This window comes from Cuculus canorus, chromosome 19, assembly GCF_017976375.1.
Source record: "Cuculus canorus isolate bCucCan1 chromosome 19, bCucCan1.pri, whole genome shotgun sequence".
NCBI lineage: Eukaryota > Metazoa > Chordata > Aves > Cuculiformes > Cuculidae > Cuculus > Cuculus canorus.
Window position 1 is genome coordinate 7,987,394 of NC_071419.1, and position 14,947 is coordinate 8,002,340.

The 14,947-nt window shown below is 42.5% G+C and overlaps 1 long non-coding RNA gene across 2 annotated transcripts in view; it reads right to left on the bottom strand.

The window, feature by feature from the left end:
- LOC128854123 (uncharacterized) overlaps positions 1-14,947 on the bottom strand; it is a 110,758-nt gene that overhangs the window by 78,942 nt on the left and 16,869 nt on the right. The window contains exon 1 of one of the 2 annotated variants that reach the window (XR_008453036.1): positions 3,882-4,721. The exons of the other annotated variant lie outside the window; for it this stretch is intronic. This is a non-coding gene — a long non-coding RNA (uncharacterized LOC128854123). Of the gene's footprint in view, positions 1-3,881; positions 4,722-14,947 lie in introns of those variants that run through there. 2 annotated transcript variants of the gene reach the window in all.

Below are 14,947 nucleotides of genomic sequence, written 5' to 3' on the forward strand. Positions count from 1 at the left end.
CTTCTCCACTCACAACGGTGGAAGCTGGATATAAATTGGGGGATGGCATTGTGGTCACTTTTTACTCGTGTAAATGCCTTCTCAAGGGAGAGGGCAAGTTCCAGTCTGTTGTATGTAATGGTCCTGAGCAAAACCGGAGGGCTGGAGCACCTTCCACAAGAGGATAGGCTGAGAGAATTGGGGTTGTTCAGCCTGGAGAGGAGAAGGCTCAGAGAAGATCTTATAGTGACCTTCCAGTACATGAAGGGGCTACAAGAAAACTGGGAAGGGTCTATTCATAAAGGCTTGTGGGGATAGGATGAGGGGGGACTGGTATAAACTGGAGAGGGGCAGATTTAGACTCGACATTAGGAAGAATTTCCTCCCCATGAGAGTAGTGAGGCCCTGGCCCAGGTTGCGCCCAGAGAAGCTGTGGCTGCCCCATCCCTGGAGGTGTTCAAGGCCAGTTTGGATGGGCCCTGGGCAGTCTGATCCAGTGGGATGTTCCTGCCCATGGCAGGGGGGTTGGAACTAGGTGATCTTTGAGGTCCTTTCCAACCCAAACTATTCTTTGAAAACTCCCAAGTGTTTGTGTGTATGCATGCAGTCAGATAGGATAATTGTCCACACCATTAGGAACCATGCATTAAAGATACATGACATCTTCTCCTCTACCAGCTTACTCTCAGAGCTCTCTATTCCTTGTCACCCACCAGGATGTATGATATCCGTACTAACTAATTTCACAGCCCGTAAATTACAGGCGTACCCTGCGTATCTTCATCTCATTAGAGAAGGTTAATTTAAGCAGACAATCAACAAAAATACAGAAAACTAGTTTGGAAAGAGGATTTTGCTGTGTCTCTGGCAGACAATGAATTCACAACCCCAACATCTGCCACCACTAGAGAGAAAATGCTGGAGGAAAAAAAAAATAGAAAGAAATTCATTGCTGTTTCCTCTGATGAATGGTGAATTTCCAATTAGCATTTTAATTACTCAAGCCAGACTTTCAGCTGGTTTGATGATCACAAGAAAATCCATAAGCAACAAGTCATCTTGGTTTGACAACAGTTTGAACACAGCTACTGGGGCTGGTCTGTGAGACGTTTTTCTCTCCTGGAAAAAACCTGCAGTATTAAATGTCTTTAAGTTTTTATCTATAGTTTTTCATACAGTCTTGTCCAACCCAAGAAAATCCTATGACAAGATTATGGTACCTGAGGCTGTGGGTACAAACAATGTAGCTCATTGTGAGAAATATCCCAACAAGGCTCCGCTTTGCTTCAGGCAGATCTTATAGCAAACCCATCAATAGGACCCTACAGGTATGAACCCCCATCACTTGCCTGAGCAAATCCATCCCATAGCATTGAGGATATCTTTTCTACGTCCTTCACCTGAGCTAATCCTACAGAAAACCTGTCCTAGGGGACTGATGGATGGGACCCTCTCCGCAGAAGGTCTAGTGATGGTGACCCAGCCACGTCATTTGTTTGCATAACGAAAAAAAGAGCAGGGCATTCTTTTCAGTACCTGCATGGCATTAGAAAATTCTACATCCTCTGGGAAACAAGGGTGAGCAGGGTTATGGTTATCCTTGCAGATGAGGACTGCAGCTTTGACTGTCCTGGATTTGCACTCTGCTTCTGCACCACGGTAACACGCTTGGGTTTTGCATGGGACAGGCTCGTAACACAAGCTGGGGTTTCAAGCAGCTTCAGAATTTTATTGCTAGTAGAGATGCTAGCACAGACTATTCCTGTAATCCCAGACACTCTTAAACACCTCATGGTTTGCCTTAAGGAGAAAAGCCAGGAGGCAGAAAGATGCACTCAACTTTGAACCCACAACTTGGTACCAAAGATCCATAAATACTTTAATGAATGGGGAACTGACATAAGCAAAGGTCAATAATATGTTTCAAGAACTCAGAAAGGTGTGAGATTTAGCTTTAAGACTCAAATTGGCTGGTCTGGGGACTTAGGTTATTCATTTAACTTGAACAGATCTGGAAACGGATCAAAGTGAGGCCCTTGTAGACCATTGTTCCTAACCTTGATTGTCAGCCCACTTCACTTTTTTTTTTTCTTTCACATTTTGGTTTGCTAGAGTATTTTTCCTGGAAAGACTTACCTTACTCTCAAATTTCAATGTGCTTTCTCAGCCTTACGAAGACATTGGATGCCCACAATACAGCAGCCTTCTCTGATGTAAAACTACCTGCACATCATAGATGTATACACCTACATCATCTGTGAAAACATAATCTCTCTAGCCAGTAGTAAAATACCAGAACCAAATCTGTTTACTTGGGAAAAAAATTACTTACGGGACAATTATTTATTCAGAGTGAAGAAAAACACACAAACCCACTCAGCAGTGTCCATTGCGTTAACTGGACAAAGATATTTTTTTGAGTTCTTGGCAGTCTGTTGAGTAAAGGTAAAGTCCCCACCTTATTAGAAGGTGCCTTCAGACAGAGGCACAAAGAAAACAGATGGAAAAATTTGGGAAGAAAAGCAGACTCGTGGTTACAGAATGAGCGGGTGTGACTGGGGGGTTCTGCATTGCAGTTATACACAAAACACACAATGTGTGTGTCCAGACACGACACAGGATGGACACAGGTCCTCTGGACTCCATGAAGGTTTATTTTTTTAATGTGGACTGGTCAAATGAATTCTTTACTGCAAGTGAAACCAAATCCTCCTTTCTTTCCACATCCTATTCCTGCATTCCTACCCTTTCATCCTGAATAAGGATGTCCAGACTCAATCCCTTCTTGCAATTTATGTCCCTCCAAGGTCTAAATAAGGGCACTTCTCAGTCAATTGGAGAAGCCCTTTGGCACTAGGAGCTGAGCTGTGTAAACTCTACAGGAAACCCCTTTCATCATTCTGCCCTAAAAACCTTGTTTTCCCTACACCCCTCCCTCATCTCTTCCTTCCAATTCCACCCCTTGCCCCATCACTCTCTCCAACCCCTCCTCCTCACCAAGAGTTTGGTAGGGTTTTGCCAAAGCAGGGAGTTAGAACGCTTCACTTTGAATCCCTGAAAGAGGCCAGGGCAGAGAGGAGTTTATTATACCATAAATTAGAACATGAAAAGCTAATACGTTTTATACATTTGTCAGAGAGAGAGAGAGAGAGAGAGAGAGAGGGGAGAAAAAAAATCTTTGCTGCCAGGTTCCTCATAGCAAATCTGTCACGTTTGGAGAGAGGCTGCTGAAATAGAAGTATTTACAGACAGACAGAGCCCTGGTGCAGAATAGCAAAGCTCTCTGCTGGACGCTTCAGGGCTATATCAAGAGCCAAGATAGAGTTCTCAAGCCAAACCACACACAGGCCCACCAAAAGCACTTTAGCTCTTCTTGTGCAGGGCTAAAATAACAAAAAGCGGAGAGCTGTGGCAAAGCTGTCTCTGACTACCGTGGGCTTTTCAGCCTGTGCTTGTCTACGGACTGGGGGACTCTGCTGATGTTTGCTTTATAAGTCTGAATTTACCAGGTGCTGCATTACAAGAGAAAGTGTGGGGAAAGCTAAATCCCAGATAAGATAATACAGAGGGAGTTTTCTGGGAAATCTGTTCTGCCTTCCAGGTATTCAATCCCTTGGCTTTCTTGCTCCGTGCTCATTCCAGGTGGATGGTCCCGTTTTAGCTGAGCTTTCCCCAGTCCTGCTGCACATCCAGTCCCTACTGTACTGCATTTCTGCTGCCTTAAGGATGCAGCTGCCTGGCACATCCAGTGCTGATGGCTTTCATATCTCTCCTTCCACTATTCAGAACTCAAGTCAGGAAGGCATTTCTCAGACATAATCTCCCTTGAAATAGTCAGCAAGTCAGACTTAATTAAGATAAAGAGCAGCAAAAAAACCCAACCATAATTAAAACTTAGTTACCTGCACAGAAGAGAACGTGAAAGGAGCTAGGTGCTGGAAGGAACATTGTGTCTGAAGTAGGCATTGACCCACAGCCAGGTTTTTTATCCAGAAGATGGAAGATGGCAGCGTTACTGCCAGACAACGGTTTAGTTGAAATGGCACACAAATGACCTTATCCGATGCTCGCTCCAGCCAGAACAGTCAGTCATGAAGCTGTTGAACTGGTTAGTGAAACACAATAGTTGCTGCTTTGGTTATTTCAGCATTCACCACGGCCAACCCTCTGGACATAGCTGAAGGCAGACCTGTGAGGTTGTTCCTTTAGGGAACATTTCTGACTGTAGGGATAGAGGTGTTCTTAAAGATGGCATTGATAGAAGGACAGGTTGTAACAAAACCAGCCATGGAAATTCATCTAACCTACTATCCTGCCCTGACATCAGCCAATAGATAAGAGCAACATAAGAAGACAAGTGAATACTGATTCTTCCTTTGAATGCTCTTCCAGCCTCTGGAAAACTGAGTGGCAAGCTGCTCTCTGAGCCGCTTGCAATTGTAAGTCCTTCGTGGATCTTTTTTCCTGGACTCCTATCCAGGCTATCTGTGCAAAAATCACTGCATGAATGGTTTTCAGATCTATGCTATTGGCATCTTGATATCCTCCCCCTAAAGCAGCCCAATTTGCAGAGAATTTTGCTCTCTCAACCCTTCAAACTCCTTCCTTTGTTCATTCTTCCCAGCCCCATTGTTCCATGTAGGAGAATGAATATTTGTAGTCCCAGAATAGGGGGCAGACATCAAAATACACAGCCGTGAAGAGGAGTCAGACCGGTCTGCTGAGCTGTGCTACACCATGCCTTAGATCCATCTATCAACAGAGCTTTGCTCAACTCCCAGTGTTGTGTCTTGTGCTCCTAGCCAGGGTGGCTTATTCAGGCACTCATGGAAGCTGCCAAATAAAACACTCCAGATTAATTCCACTCTCTTCTTCTCTCTTTTTAGAAACTTTTAATTAGTCCCCAACTCTGTACCATTATTAGTATTTGTTATTAAGTATTAAAATCTCTCACCCCCAGCTCCCTCTCCCCCTGCTTTCCTCTTCCAGCCCTTTGTTTTAATTGTTATATTTTTTCATCAGTGATCAGCCAAGCTTCCCTAATGATCTAGACTAATTTAAAGGGCTTATAACTCTGGCACAAAACTCCAATAAAAAAGCGGCAGACTTGCTGGGAACCTCCTGGGGCTATTCAGCAGCCAGAAACACAAACTCATTTACTACTTGCCTGTTCCCCCATTTCCCTAGCCATCACCACCCATTCTGTCAAAATATCCTCTTCTTCATACACTGCAAGCCCTCACTTTTCCTTTCCCTTTCCCACTCCCTTCTCGATTCTTTTTCCCTGAGGATCAAGACAAGAGAACTGGAAAAAATCCTTGATGGCACCCATGGTGAAGTCAACAGCAAATAGACTAAGCCCGCTGTTTCTCCCAGTCTTCCCTCTGCCAATGCCAGAATTCTCTTCTCCTCTCAAGAGGAACAATATAAAGTGCTGCGGTGAGACTGAGGGAAGAAATGATCCGCTTGTGTTTCTTCTTGACTATATTTACCAGTTGCAAGTTGCCCCACTAGGGATCTTAAAAGCCTTTTTGACAGATCTGCAAGTCAGCGTTGTCTTTTCCTCATTGCTTTGTTCACTTTGCAGTAGGTATAGATTTACGCACCAGACAAAGGGTTGTTTGGCAAACTCTCGATATCTTGGCCCAGCTTCCAAACCTGTCTTTAGCTTTGTGCACAGCCAGAAGGGGATGCAAACAGGAACACAAGTGCAAGCTGTTCTCCGTGGCCATAGGCATGCTTGTGCTAGGGTCTGACTTGACCTATTAGGTCTCTTGCCCATGGCCTTTTGCACTGGGCAATTAACCAGTCTTGGGGGCAAACCAGAAGGAAATATCTTTCCTTCAGTGATCTCCTTGTACCAAGCTTCTTAAGGGGAATCATACAAAAGCTACTCCCTCTACACGTACACAGAAAACCCTTCCGAAACAAAGAGGAAGGAAGCAAGTGTGAATGGTGAAAATGAAATCAGTAAAACTAGGCAAGTATAGAGGAATCTGGCTTGCACAGACTGGATTGATGTCACCTGCCTTTAGACATCTGCCACATGGTTGCTCAAACCTGAGCAAGTCACTCTACACTACTCACTATAAATGCAACAGCAATGAGCACTTTTAACATCTTAGTTATCCTGTTCTTGTAACCCAGTGGAATTTTGAACATTTGACGCTGAAAACCCCAGTTCTTCCAGCTGGTACGTTTGCCAAAGCCTTTCATTTCAAAATTATGGAGCAAAAGATGTCATTAAATGGTCTTGATTTCAAGTCACTACTACTCCGAGAAATGTGCCTGCCAACATTACAACTGTAATGACCATCTGAGTCACAACTGTACTGATACGATCTACAAGCAGTCTTTTGTGCTTGTGTGAAAGGGGCTCAGCTGAAAGGCCCATGAATGTGTTCAGTCATCTTTAAACTGCTGGAATCATTTGGTGGGAATAAACAGGTGAGGCTCTTCATTTAGTCATTCGAAAAGGACAATTTCCCAAGGAACTTTAGCACTATCTGCCCTTGTGTGCCTGCTGGACTCCTCCAAGAGATGATTTCTGGAGCTGGTTGAGCTACTTGGGTGCTGATTTCTCATCTGCAGTTTGACTTTTGGGGAGAGAGATAAATGCAAACCAAACCAAAACAAGACAGTCCCCCACAATATTCATGAAAGGTGGAAAAAAATCACAGTGTTTTGGGGTGCTTAAATGGGTCTTAAACTTGGGTTAAAAACGCAGTACTCTAAGGAGTGTCTATGGAGGATGCCTGCAATTAGAGAACTGGTTGGTGATACAAAGCTGTCTTCTTCTTGTTTCCAGCTGCTACATTTAATTAAAAGAAAGCTAAACAATCCATTACATTAAATTACTTTCTGAACATTACTTTTCCACATAGGCAATTGTAGTGGTTGCCACAGGGATGTTATCTGACCACAGATTGTAAAGAATATAACTGTGCTCAAAATTATTCCATTCTTGCTTGAAATATCACCCGGACGACCTGGTCAGGAATTGCTCCCCGCTGTGTGAGGGACAACAGAAGCTGGTGGGGATTTACCAGGCACATGACGAGCATTAATGAACTGTAACCCCGACCTCATCTTGTTTATTCCTGCATCATGTCATATGATGATGAAGATGCCAAATCACTATAATGTCCTGGCAGCCAAAAGGGAATTCTTTTAGGTTTCCCCCGTTCAGCTTGTGCCACCTTCACTGTTGAATTTAGTTAATAAAATCATACCATGAGTCAATCCCTTCCTCAGATTCTAATCAGTTCTAAACAGTCCATATATCTAATTTAAGCTTCTAAACAGAAGAAATATTTAATTGATATTAAAAGCCAAATATGCCAGGGATACCTTGAGATACTACATGGAAATAGAATCTGTAAAACAATTCATTGTCCCTGATTTTCTTTCAATTCTTATTCAGAGAAGGATAAAAAAGGATTTGGATTCTTCCTCACTTCCTCAGCAGAGCATGGGCATTGCAGTGGGCTTCTTACTCGTCAGGTCACAGAGTGAACTTTGCCTTCCGCAAAAGAGCTGCAGTGGTTCCCTGGGGACAGAGCCAGTGTCCAGACTCAGGCAGGAAAGGAGATAACAGTTAAAGCCATCTTTAAGACTGTGGTTGTGCACTGCAGGTGAGTCACCACCTTGCAACTCTTTGCCATACTGAAAACTTTCCATTTCCAAAGCAACAACCAAAGCATGATTGGCTTGTGACAAATCCAACCTGGACTGACTTCAGGATCAGAACTGAAAAAAAAATAACATACTGGCTCAACTCTGCTCCTTCTGTTACAGCTATGCCCTTATTTTCTGCACTCCACACCATTTTTATCTCTGAGAAAATCATTGCCAAGTGGCTATTTTGAACACAGTTGAGTGCAGATTGTTAAAAGAGAGACAGGTTTCTGCTTCTGTCTTATAGTCTGCTTTTGCTTCATTCTCCATCCCAGACAAAAACATTCAGAGGGCAAGTATCTGTTTACTGCTTGTGCATAATGCATTATGGTATGAAATTGTCTTTCCTTCCCTCATTTACAGCATTTGCACCTCATCCCATGATGACCTCACAGCAGCAACATGAACCTTTATGACCACAAATCTGCATTACTATCATTTTCTCTCTTAGCTGGTCTTCCAGAAATGAAATTCCATTGGCCTTGGCTTGTTTGGTACACAGCAGGAACTGTGTTCGTATGTTGGAACCAGAGTGATAGTTTCGCTCTGCCTCACATTTTCCCTATTTGAAGCCAATAAACTGCTGGACTGGATTTTTAGTTATCCTCTTAACCCGAGCGGCATCAGGTAAGTCATTCAGCAGTCTCATCCAGACAAGTATCTTACTCAAATATCAGACATCTTGTAAATTATCCCATCCATTCTCTGAAATTCAGGGCACGGAGTACGAGACAGGAATCACAGACTACGTTGATAATCATGAGAGATGGGGCCTTATCAGGTCAGGAAGAAGGAAGTTCATGTTGGACTTCGTTTTTATCATGGTCATAGTAAACACCACGCTTTTGGCTTTATAAGAAAAAACATTACTGAATAGTCACGCACATGAGTAGTACTCAGTTACCCCTACCTCACTTCTTCATCCAAAGAAGTTAATCCTACAGCTTTACGGAGACAAGATAGCTGTGTCCAAATTAGGGACTACCTTACAAAAAAAACAGGAGCCTGCCCAAAAGTTCGTAAGTCAATTATGTTAACATCTAACTGATATTGTTTTTCTCTCTGCCCATCCCTAAACCCCCTCCAGCAACATAAGCTATTCTGCCTCAAAGCTTTCAGCCTCTTCTTAAATTGCAGTGGTCATCATGCTTGACCATATTTGTACCCGTAGTTCCTCCACAGCATCAGGCAAAGATGGAGTGAAATGAATGACATTTTTTAAGCCCTGCAGTCAGGTCCTGAATATTCTCAGCATCTGACTCTAGCCTGCAGAGGTGTGAATCAAAGTCTGGTTTCCCATGTGGTCATGCCAGATGGTTGGCTCAAAACCTATCATTTCTTTACAGCAAAACTCACTAGACACAGACAGTAACCATAAGATATATTGGAAACTTGAATCTTGTGTAATTTTGACTGCCAACACCCATGCAAAAAGATACCGCACCCTACTACTTATGTCAGCTCTTCAGGGGTGGTTTCTTTGCTGAATATGTCCTGAAACATTTCAAGGCAATGATAAAAATAAATTCTCACCATTAGCCTGCATCTTCTCATTCTAAAAGATATCATTGTTACTTCCTAACTTTGACTGTCAGATTACTTTCAAGGATTATTTCACAGGCCCTTAAAGGCAGTCCTGCTTCAAGGAATGATCGAAAACAGCTATCATAGAATGTTTTGAGTTGGAAGGGACCTTAAAGCCCATCCAGTTCCAACACCCCTGCCACAGGCATGGACATCCCACTGGATCAGGAGCTCCAAACCCCACCCAATCTGGCCTTGAACACCTCTAGGGATGGGGCTGCCACCACTGCTCTGAACCACCTGTTCCAGTGCTTCACCACCCTCACAGGAAAAAAACCTCTCTTCCTAATATCTAATCTAATCAGAGCTATGCAGAGCAACAGATCACATGCTAATATCATTTCATTGCCTGTGGTTGTATTGCAGAGTGTTCTGGAATTTGTCAGGGCTGGTGGTGCCCAACTGTATCACAGTCTACCTTTTACAAAAGAATTAGGAACACTGAGTAAGTTTCAGCCCGGGTGAAATCATAAAGGGAATGCTGCAGATAACATTATTCAGTAAAACAAAAATTGAAGGAGGAGACAGTGAGTTGAAAATAATCATATACTTGGAGAGTCTGGCACTGTATATTTAGTGACCACAAGAGGTCAGGACATCAGTTTTCCACTGCATCTTAAAAGCACTATCTCTAAAAGCCTGGAACCAGAATACTATTTTAGGTATTATTGTTCAGTTAGGAAATTTCATCTTTACACCTTCCTCAACAGTATCTGTATACGCTTCCTCAGCAGCAGGGGTTACTGCAGGAGCAACAGTGCTTTCTCCGCACTCATTTGTAGCAGTATAATAGTCACATTTGTCTGTGTTCGTGTTTGAAGTCTTGCTCCTCAGTTTGAACGTATACAACAACATTATATTTTTTACTAAAAGGCTCAGTCAACATTTCCACTTCCCGAGCACAACGAGACCCCATTCATTGAGGATAAACTGCCTCAGATGTGACCCAACCTCGTAGAGTTTCCTCCTACAGAAACTCTTAAACAGTTAAGAAGCACAAGCCTCCCTTTTCTCCCTTCCAAATGTACTTCTCCAGCATGAATAAAGATCAGTGTATAAGATACATTACATATTTCAACTACAAATTAAGATAAAGGTGCAAACACAACTCTCCCTTTATGAGGGGTCTATGCTCGTGAGGAAAAAAGGAGCTTTATAAAATACATATATATATATAATCGTAGGAACTACATAAAAACCTACACTCCCATCCTCTGACAACCATTTTCTGCAACACCTTTTTATTAATATACTTTGTTTAGAGAGCGTCCTGCACAGGCGCTAACTGGGCTTGACCCAGTTTATTGTATAAAAACAGATGAGATCACTGCCTGCATTTTTAGGTGATGAATATTTCATATGCAGGCTTGTTTCGCTGGAAGGCCCAGCCTTGGTCCTCGTCTCTGGGTGGAGTATGTATCCTTTAGCAGGTCCTGCTTTGTGAAATTGAATTTCTTTGTTTACTCTGCATGGTGCCACAAGATACTTTTCTTTTTTTTTTATTCTCCTTTTATTTTTTTTGTTAAGAGAAACTTATTAAGCTACTTCTGGTACAATACTTCTAAATACTGAGCCTGTGAGAGGGAATTTTAACTTGGTTAAGCTGACACAAATGAAAACCTATTCAAGGCTTGAGATGACGGTAAAGTTTAGTGTCACGGTTTTTTCAGTAGAAAAAAGAAAAGATCCTCAGCAAAAATTCATTTGAAGATTTGAAGTTATTTATTTCCTTTAAAGTAAAATATCAGGCATGTTTTAAAGACACAGGAGCAGCATTTCTTTTTAAACTGGACTCCGTCTGAACCATCTAACAGTCCTTCTCAGTGTTGGGGGATTCTTGGAGCAGAAAGAAGAAGAGGAAGGATGGAGAACGTTCTCCTTGCTTAAGTATGTAACTATTCCCACTGTGTAAGAAGGACCCTGTATGCTTGCTCTTGGCTGAAATGGAAATGTTGTCACCCTCCTAACAACAAAATTGCAGCTGGAAAGGCTGCCATCTCTTTTGTGACTTGTTACCTGCAGAGGAAAAGGGGAAGGAGGAGTTGACTGTGATACAGAGACCTCAGCTTTCTAAGATCATTCCTTTGATTTTCCAAAATCATTCTATTAGAATTAAAGATGTTTTGGGGATGCTCCTCATTCTAAAACTCTCTTACATTTTATATTTACATGTCTGAAGGCAAAAGGAAAGAAGACCTGCCAGAGTTAAGCTATGCCAGAGCTCAGAAGGACGGCCTCAGGACCACCCTATGCTGGTGGATGAGCTTCATTGTCCAGGCAGACAACTGATCAGGAGATCTGAGGACCATTTTCAGCCCTACGCTGTGATCTGCTTGAGTCTCAGCACCATTTTCTTCATGAAGGAGTGAGAGTGTGTGAGTGTGTGTGTTTTCATTTCTCAGCAGTAGCTGCAACAAATGGGCTGAAGCATCCCTCTACTTTTTGCTCCAACAGTCATGTATCAGGTTTTCCACAACTGAACTGAAACCCATGATTCATAATCAGTTTCGTTCATGAAATGTTCTTCTAATTGATCAGACGGAGACCAATTTCAGTGTGGGAAACTGAACCCTGAGAAAATTAATTACCCGCCAGGCTAAACCCATTTCCTTTGGCCCAAGTACAGCTTATTGTATGTTACTGAGAGATGACCTAGCTGTCGAGAGAAAGGCAATGCTATAATTCCTTCCAGGACATGCTACATTGGAAGCAGATAAAGTGCTGCTGGCTGAGGGCACTGGCTATGCAGAGTGGGGAGCTACCATAAGAAAAGGGGTAAAGGGACAGTAAATACACTGCAAAAGGCTCAGAGGAATTAAAGATAACAGAATGTAGAAAATATACCAATTTCAAAATCCCAGAGTCTCCTAGGGATTAGTCACTACAGAGTTTGCCTTTGGGGACAAGGGTTCTTAGCAGTCACTGTGCATATTTCGTGCTCATTTTACACCTGTGAGATATGGAAGGATATCACAGACCTTGGGCGAAAGGTAGAGATGGAGAGCGAGGTTGTTGCTGTGGAGCTTGGTAATGAAGCTAGTGCACTTCGCAAGTCTCCACAGCCTCAGGGCTGGAAGGCTTAGAATAAATGCTGTAACTGAGCAGAAAGCATCAGGGACTAAAAGTAGGCTCTCTCTCCTCCTTTAGGCTGAAGATATGCAGAAGATCCAGAGACTCACAGGTGGCTCGAAATGAATGTGAATATGAGCGTTGCACACTGGTGCGGCAAAGCCCATCGAGTCTCACTCCATGGAAATTGCTGCTCTCACAGCTGACTTCCATTTCCCTCAGTTTCAAGGGCCCCTGACATTAGGATACCAAACTCAAAGCCCTCCAAGATAGGAGGTGTTACAGATTTTTTCTTTTAATTAAAGTCAATTGGGCAATGAAAGTAGCAGGAGTATGTTCCCACTCTATGAATGGATAAATTAAAGCCCACAGCAAAGATGACAGACATTGAGGTTGTGGGGAGAACAGATTTTAGATGGAAATTCTAATGACCGTCACCTTTAAGCTAATGACACCCTGCGCACAGGACTCTGCCAGCTTCAAGGCTGGCAAAATAACCACAGAAGGAGCATGGATATCCTTTTTAGCTGGGACTTCAAGAGGGAAAAATATTAGCATTACAGGATAGTCAGGCCCACAATCCTCTGTCAGTAAGAGCCAGCTACTCCCCAGCTGCTCCAGGTTAATAGAAATACTTCCTTGGCCAGACCCCAGCACAAAACAAAATAGGATTTATTGCCAGAGGAAAGCTAATCAAAGAAAAAGGACAAAGGTTTATCAGCAGATGGAACTTTTCAGAAGGAAAGAAGTTAGTGATGTCTGGGTCAACAATGTTCTCTTGCTTCAGAGATCCCTCAATGCAGATCGCCTGGGGAATACCTTACCTTGATGAAAAGTTTTAACCCTTTGACTTTTGAAAGGACAGGATTTAGATTCAGGTGTATTTATTAGAAAACTTCAAATTCCAACAAAATAATCTCTCTTGCTGCTAGCCTTTTATCAGCATCTGCGTGGATGTGCTCAGGAGCTCTGTGTAAATGCAATGTACTTAAGAAACAAAGGTTGAGTAGAATGACCTCTGTCAGTGCAAACGTTAGGCTTCTTTAAAGCCCTGGGGTTCAAGGATCACAAAGCTGGGTTAAGGCTCCTAGCATGCTTTTCTCCTTTATTCACCTTTTTCTTGCTCCAAGCAAGAGGATGACACAACTGAGAAGCAGGCTCAGCGTATTTCTCAGAGGAAAATTTAATTCTACAGCAATTCTTAATGGTACACGGTGGAATTTTCTTCCTAAGACAGGATGCTCCATTTCACACATCCTGCATCAGACACCTCTGTTCCCAAAACCTCAAGTGCTCCAGAGCTCTGTCTCCCTAACAGGTTATTTGGGAGCAGGTGATAAACTGCTCTGCAAGAGGAAGGGAAACCTGTGTGCGAGTAGTGAAGAGGTGTAGAAATAAACACGTAACACAGAAAATTGAAAAAAGTTTCCCCCAAATTAATAATATCTAGATAACAGCTATTCTATTTAGGGCCTCTTAGTTTGGCTGTGACACAGCCAAAGTGTAATATAACTGGAAATCAAAATGGATGGGAACTGTTCCATTGCTATTTATGGCTACTGTTAGTTTCTGATACATCCTGATAGTTCGCTAAGTAAACACCACACTTACTACTACTTAATCCACATTTCACTGCTCCTTCAACCTCTTGCAGAGGGAATATTTTTTCTTTTTTTAACCCTGTTAGTGCATTTGAGTTGACTCTTCTCCTTCTGTGGATACAAAAGGAATACGCAGAAGTCAGAACTCTGAACTGAAATAGAATTATAGAATCATTGAGGCTGGAAAAGACCGTGCCTACTAAACCAAGTCCTGAAGCAACATGTCTAGATGTTTTTTGAACATTTCCAGGGAAGGGGACTCCGACACTTCCCTGGGCAGCTCTTTCCAATGCTTGACCACTCTTTTGGTAAAGAATTTTTTTCTAATATCCAGTGTAAACTTCCTCTGGCTCAACTTGAATCCATTTCTTCTCATCTTGTCACTTGTTACTTGGGACAAGAGACCAGCACCCACCTCACTGCAACCTCCCCTCAGGTAGTTCTAGAGCGCAATAAGGTCTTCCCTCACCCTCCTCTTCTTCAGGCTAAACAATCCCAGTTTTAAAGAGAGTAAATCCCATCTACATTACAACTGTGAACCCATTGTTTTATGGGCAGCTTTGTGTGTCTATCCAAGTGCAAAAAAACCCCAAGAGAATTTTGGTGAGTTATATCAGTTTAGAATGCTACCACCTATCAGCCGAGGTATTGTAACAGAGTTTGTGTCTGCACTTATCCCTTGGATAAATTGCAAAGCCATATTTCTCAGCTCCAGCTACCATTTTTTATGTTTCTGCCTCTCAACTTTTCTATTTTTCAATAGGAAAAGAAAAATAAGAAAAAATGAAATATTTTTTTAAGTTTTCTTCAAAAAGATAAAAGCTATTCTCTAACTGCTCATTAATTTTAACATCAGAAAAGATTGATAAAGGATCAGCATGCACTTAGTGAAAAGAAATCCAGGAGAGCAGTTTGAGGTGAACAGTGACTCTTCTGGAGAATGTTGCTGGCCCAAGTGCAGCTTACCTGGCCATTCATCCAGTGCCCATTGAGGGGGAAAGGAGATGAGATATTACTCCATTATAGTCTCGAATTTA